We start from the raw sequence: 6,261 nt of genomic DNA, 5'->3' as shown, positions 1-6,261 counted from the left end.
CAGGTTCGGGCGATTCAAATGGTAAATCGGTATGTTTGATACATTCTGCTGTTTTGTACTGCAGGCGATCTCGTTAGTTCCGTTCAAAATCTTTGGTGAGGAGATAGGCGTGGAGCGATGGTACGGGACAAACGTATATTGCTTTTCTACGACCTTCGAAAGCGTTTGAGCGATCGCTGCTACCGTGCTCTTTAGAACGTTGACGTCATCCACTAGAGATTCTGGCATATCGGTGTTGGTTGCTGCATCGATGAAATTCCGTTCCCTCATTCTGCAAAATATCTTCATGCAAGGATCGCACATCCAAATGATGTTGCATGAAAGAGCACACAAATCGGATTCTCGTACACCAACACATTCGGCGTGAAACGATTTACCGCAAATTCCTTCGCATACAGTGAACAATTCTGTACGCAATCGATATCGATAGAACATTTTTCACACACACGATCCATTGTTCTTGAACCGATGAGATGATTTTAGCACAAAATATCGTCACCTAAATTCCAACAGCACACCCAGTCAATCAGTTGAAAACGTTCAGCATGTAATACTCCGAGTATTTAGGACAAGAAAGAACAGCGCTTAGCAATTTTTAGAAATTTAGCAAATTGAAAGAAACGAAATCAACACCGAGTGAATCAACACGCAAACCGGATTTGTCGGATTTAGTTAATCTGATTTACCTTTCATTTTATGATAGAAGGATTATAGAAACGTTATACTCATCGTTTTCTCGGCTATTACACTGTTATGAAAACGATCTACTTATGTAGCTAAACAAGCAGTAAAGCAAGTAATCTGTTATTTCGTAACTATTCATCTGAACTACGTGTATTAAAGTTTTGTTCAACGTCGTTGCTATACCAAAATTTTGTTTTGTCATGTCATTTGTATGATATTTCCATTTAAGTATTGTCTGTCGAATTAAATCTTCATTCTGATTTGACGTTTCAGTAAAGGATTCAGGTGGATTCCAACCTTGTTATCTAAACTTCTACAAACAAAGTCAAGTAAACTACCTGTGTAACTAATTATTTAATCTGAAATGATTTGTTTTACGCCCAAAGTTTTTTTTTACTCATATTCCCTTAAAGTAGATGAAAAAACCGAATTTAGTACACGACACTGAAGACGGCCTTACAGTTGAGGGCGAAATACGCGTATCTGTCAAAGGATACAAACTCTAGTGGAATTAAATGGTATAGTACTGAATTCGTTTTTTTCATCTAATTATAGGTATTCTACTAAACAGCTCGAAGATTTTTTTTTTATCTTTATTAACGAGATTTTTAGCCCTGGGCTAGTTTATCTCGGGACCAACGGCTTTACTTCCCTTCCGAAGGAAGTCGTCACTGAAATTTTTTGTGACTATCTCGGGGATGGGGTTCGATCCCAGGTCCTCGGCGTGAGAGGCGTGTGTTCTAACCACTACACCAGACCCGTCCTCTAAATGCTCGAGGATTTATTATCATATTTATTATCATATTAACGGAAATCATGTTATTTCGTTCATTATGTTGTGGAAAGTTACCCACAATCTCAAAGATATTCCTTTTTACGGTACTATGAATCAACCTGACACCCCCCCCCCCCCCTGATCGATTTTCTGGATACGCCACTGGTACAGGGATTCCTCTAGGTTTCCTTAAAAATCCCTATAAGGATTCCACCAGAAATTTCACTAGGACTTATTTCAAGAATTCTTCCAAGAACTCTTTTAGGGATTTGTTCATGAATTCCCTCAGGTGTTTCCCCAGAGATGTCTTCAGGCCTTCCTCCAGTGATTTTTTCAGAGATTCCTCCGGGCCTTCTCATATCGTTTTTTCCAGCAGTTCCTCGAGAATTTTTTTCAGAGATTTCTCTTAGAATTTTCCCAGGGGCTACTTCAGAAATTTCTTTAGAAAACTGGTCGGGTTTCAGACAGACCATACTAGGTGATACTTTGTTGTACTACATTTGCTTTAAGGACTCAATCCTTTTTTATTTTCCCGATGCCATTTTTATTCAGATGCATCCTCAAATAGATAAGTTTACCATTACTACAGCAAATAATGCGAATATTTTCATGTTCCGAATGTTTGGAATAAACTTTTCCTGAAACCAATAAAAAACACTTGGTCCAGTCGGTCTGAACATCGACCAATTAATCCCTGGAACATACTTGGAGGAATGTTGTGTGGTATCTCTGGAGATATTCATGGTGTGTAGAACTACGATGATTAATAATTTGATTTGTCATGTGTATGAATTTGTAAGTGTACTATTTTTGTGTTGTTATTGATCGGATGAAGTTTTCAGAAGTTAACTCTTTTTGGACTCATTTTGGTAGTCCTGAAAAGAACCATTTGTTGTTCTGTGGTTTCGAGAACCAGTGTATGGTGTTCCAGGAATAATGCCAGATGTTTGAATTTGTTTGTTTGGTCGTTGCTTCCTTGCTTGCTTGGTTGGGTGATCGGTTTCTGGCTCCAGCTGTAGTTCGCCAAACTCCTCCAGTAGATTAGATGTTTGATGGCTCGGGTGCTTCGATCGTGATAATCGATTGAATCGGTCCAGTGCTATGGTCTGTAGCAATATCCATTGCATCAGCATTTAGGCTCTGTACATTGATACTCATCAATATGCAGGTTGGGCCACTATGATCCAGTATTTCACGTCTCAAAGCGTCACTAATCGATGATTGCCTAAGCGCTGCAGCTCATTCCTCAAGTCAACCCTTGGAATTGCTGCCTTTGGCGTGATGGAACTGGGAAGAATTGGTAGAGTTTGTCAAAAATAGTCCTTGCAGTGAAGTAACCCGCGACAAACCAACATATACCAATTGCTGATCCAGACTTTTGTCATAGTCATCCAGACTTTTGTTGCTTTCAATTCTCCGCTTCGATCGCACCTCAGCAGGCAACAGATCGTCTTGCTCTGACCGGGCTTGCTTCTCAGGCACAGACATCGATAGCGAGGGACCTCCCCGTTTGTCTTGCTTCGCTCAAATCAAACTGTCGAGCGAGCGAGAGAAGATGCCGTCCGAAACCAAAGTCATCACCGCTGCCGCCGCCAAGAAGAAGAAGAAGAAGAAGAAGAAGAAGAGGAAGCAGTCCACAGGAGAATTTGCGGTCGAACTGTAAACACGGTCGGGCAAGTCATTCTCGCTTTGTGGTTCACCGCTTGTTTGCGTTCACCCAGCCATCGTCATCGCCGCCATCATCAGATTTTGACATAAGCCCGGTGATCCACTACCTGTTACTGTTGTGCGTCATCCACGTCACGAAACTTTCGGTTCGTCGTTTAAGCAAATAACTTGCTCAAATTTATACATTTGAGTTGAGGATTCCCCGTTTGACCATAGTAATCAACTGATAACATCCCGCAGTGTTATTTATCTGTAAGAGCATCAAAGCTATCAAAGCCATCGGCCCTTTTCAAGGCCATCAAATTAGTAGAAAAGAGTTAAAAGAGAAATATATCCGACTTTATTCATAACTTCTAATATTCCTAAATCAATTTTACGGCTTCATACAAAATTTCATTTGTCATAAATAATTTATGACTCAACAATTTGACTGTATTCGCGGGCGCTGCTGCAGTGCCGTCGGGTGAGTGCTCAACATTTCACAACAATTGTAAAATAGAGTGGCATTTCCAACAGCGTCTTTGATGTTCCATATTTTGTGGGAACACTTTGATTAGGAAAATTATCCCATGTGACAAAATTGCGACATATTAAGAATGCTTTTGAAAAGACATTCTCATTGAACAATTATAATAATTTTGGCACCCATGGATCAGAAAATTACCGTCATAATAAAGAAAACTATTGATTATCATTATCTCGTATTGAATATTTAGTTAATGTCAACCCTTCCAGCAATTCATGTTCGACCAATTTCTCACGCATTAGCATTCTCCGCAATTTTCAAGTAATTCTAAGCCCAACACATTATTGGCACATACCCATTTCCCAGATTGGTTGATCAGCGAAGAGCACAAAAGGGAGGAGCATCATCTGCTATTCTGAGGTTATAAAACATGCTTTCTTCGTCGGATTCAGTTTCATTCTAATTCCGCTTTCGAGCTGGTAAGAGCTCCTCTGAACTTGCTCAGCGAGAAGTACCTCGCTGCTAGAAATCTGCTGAGCTGTTATTCTTCAAGCTGCCAATCCAGCATCTGGTCTGTGAAATCGCTCAAGATTTCTAGGTTGACCGATCCGCGCTTCTAGATTTCGCCTCGTGGTAAACTCGTGGTCACAGCATCCAAGCTCAATCGGCTCTTTTCAGGGCCAACATACGTTCATAAAAGGGTTTATTGGATGATATTTACTGATTCATCTATAATGATCTAAATATCGCGGTATACTACAATTTGGTTCACATAATTTACCCCACATAATTACATGAATTTGAGAATTTACCACTGTAGCGCCGTCGGAACGTAATAACATCATGCTATTCAGCATTGTATGGTATTTCTAACAGCATCGTTGATTTATCATATAATGGGGGAACACTTCCTAAATTCTCGAGTATTAAATTGGAAAATGTATTAAAATTGCGACAGATTTTAAATACTGTTCAATAAACTGTTTTCTGACCAATTGTAATAAGCAACTATTGATCTGAAATTTTTCTACATGTTAGTCTATTGCGTTAATCTGAGAAATAGGCTATATGAAATTGATGTCTTGGCAAGGGATGTACAAGATGAGCATTATGTATTAATTTTCCAATTTCCGTACTCGAGAATTTTGGAAGCGGGGGCCGTGATGCTCGGGATGGATTGTCCTCCATGACTGGTCCTGGCTGGAAATATTCGTGGGGAGAAACTCGACCCTTTGCTGTAGGAATTTCATTAACAACTCTTTGGTAAAGCAGAAATTTCTGATAAAAGTGAACTTTTTCAAAACAACTCTTATTGATTGGAATATTTATCAACAACTCTTTGTTAAGTAAAATCATCCTTAATAACTCTTTGCTCCATCGCCAAACCAAATCATTTCATTGAATTCATCAAGTACAAGAATATGAATGGTAAGGAGAGGCAGATGGTGTATATTTTGCTGGCGTTACTTTCCAACAGGTCGCCGGTTGGCGCTGACTACTAATCCGTCCACTGAATGATTTTCAGTTGTTGCTTTCGCTCTCTGGTTCCGTTCGCTACTCGCACACTGCTGTGGCTTTCACGCACTCTTCTTTGCTGCTCCGCTGCTTGATCCGTTCGTTATGCCGTTCGATTTGTGAATGAGCTGGGAGCAGAACAACCAGTGGTTTTATTTGCTCGAGCTCCGTTCACCGATGGCGAGTGGTGGGGTTCTCGCTTGGTTGTTTCGTCACACCGTTCGCTACTCGCACGCGATTGGTTATTGCTTTCGCGCTATTTTCGTTGATGGTGTGATTCTTCGCTGAGAAATAAAAACTGAAACTCTTTTGATTTTTCATGCAAAATGACCAACTTTGATAAACTATATCTCAGTTATTTATGTACAGATTTGAATGAAATTTTAACAGAATATCAGACATAACTTAAATTTTAACATATGTTTTTGAGTGATTTTTCCAATCACACGTTGAAAAGCAGTAACGGTTTGACTAAAGTGATTTTTTTGACGATTTTTTATGATTGACATAACTAAACATATTGAAGGAATAGTTTCATTGTATCTTCAGAAAAGTTGTAGATTTTGACGAGATAAATAAGTTTGTTGAAGACAGTTTTTGTGTAAGGCTATCAGATTTTAAGATAAAAAGTTTTGAATTTTTCGTCGAAAATTACAGTTTAGTAAACCGTTATTACTTATAAACTTGTGATTGGAAAAATTTTCAAAAATATATGTTAAAATTCGAGTTACATCTGATGTTCTGTGAATGTTTCATTCGAAAACATTTCCATAAATAACTGAGATCTAACTTACCAAAGTTGGTCATTTTGTATGGAAAATCGAAAAAGTTGCAAATGCATGCGAATAAGTTGGGGCCTTCCTTAGCCGAGTGGTTAGAGTCCGCGGCTACAAAGCAAAGCCATGCTGAAGGTGTCTGGGTTCGATTCCCGGTCGGTCCAGGATCTTTTCGTAATGGAAATTTTCTTGACTTCCCTGGGCATAGAGTATAATCGTACCTGCCACACGATATACGAATGCAAAAATGGAAACTTTGGCAACAAAAGCTCTCAGTTAATAACTGTGAAAGTGTCATAAGAACACTAAGCTGAGAAGCAGGCTCTGTCCCAGTGAGGACGTTAATGCCAAGAAAAAGAAGAATAAGAAGATGTGAA

This window comes from Aedes aegypti, chromosome 2 (assembly GCF_002204515.2).
Source record: "Aedes aegypti strain LVP_AGWG chromosome 2, AaegL5.0 Primary Assembly, whole genome shotgun sequence".
In the NCBI taxonomy this organism is placed as follows: domain Eukaryota; kingdom Metazoa; phylum Arthropoda; class Insecta; order Diptera; family Culicidae; genus Aedes; species Aedes aegypti.
This window is presented reverse-complemented; position numbering follows the sequence as displayed.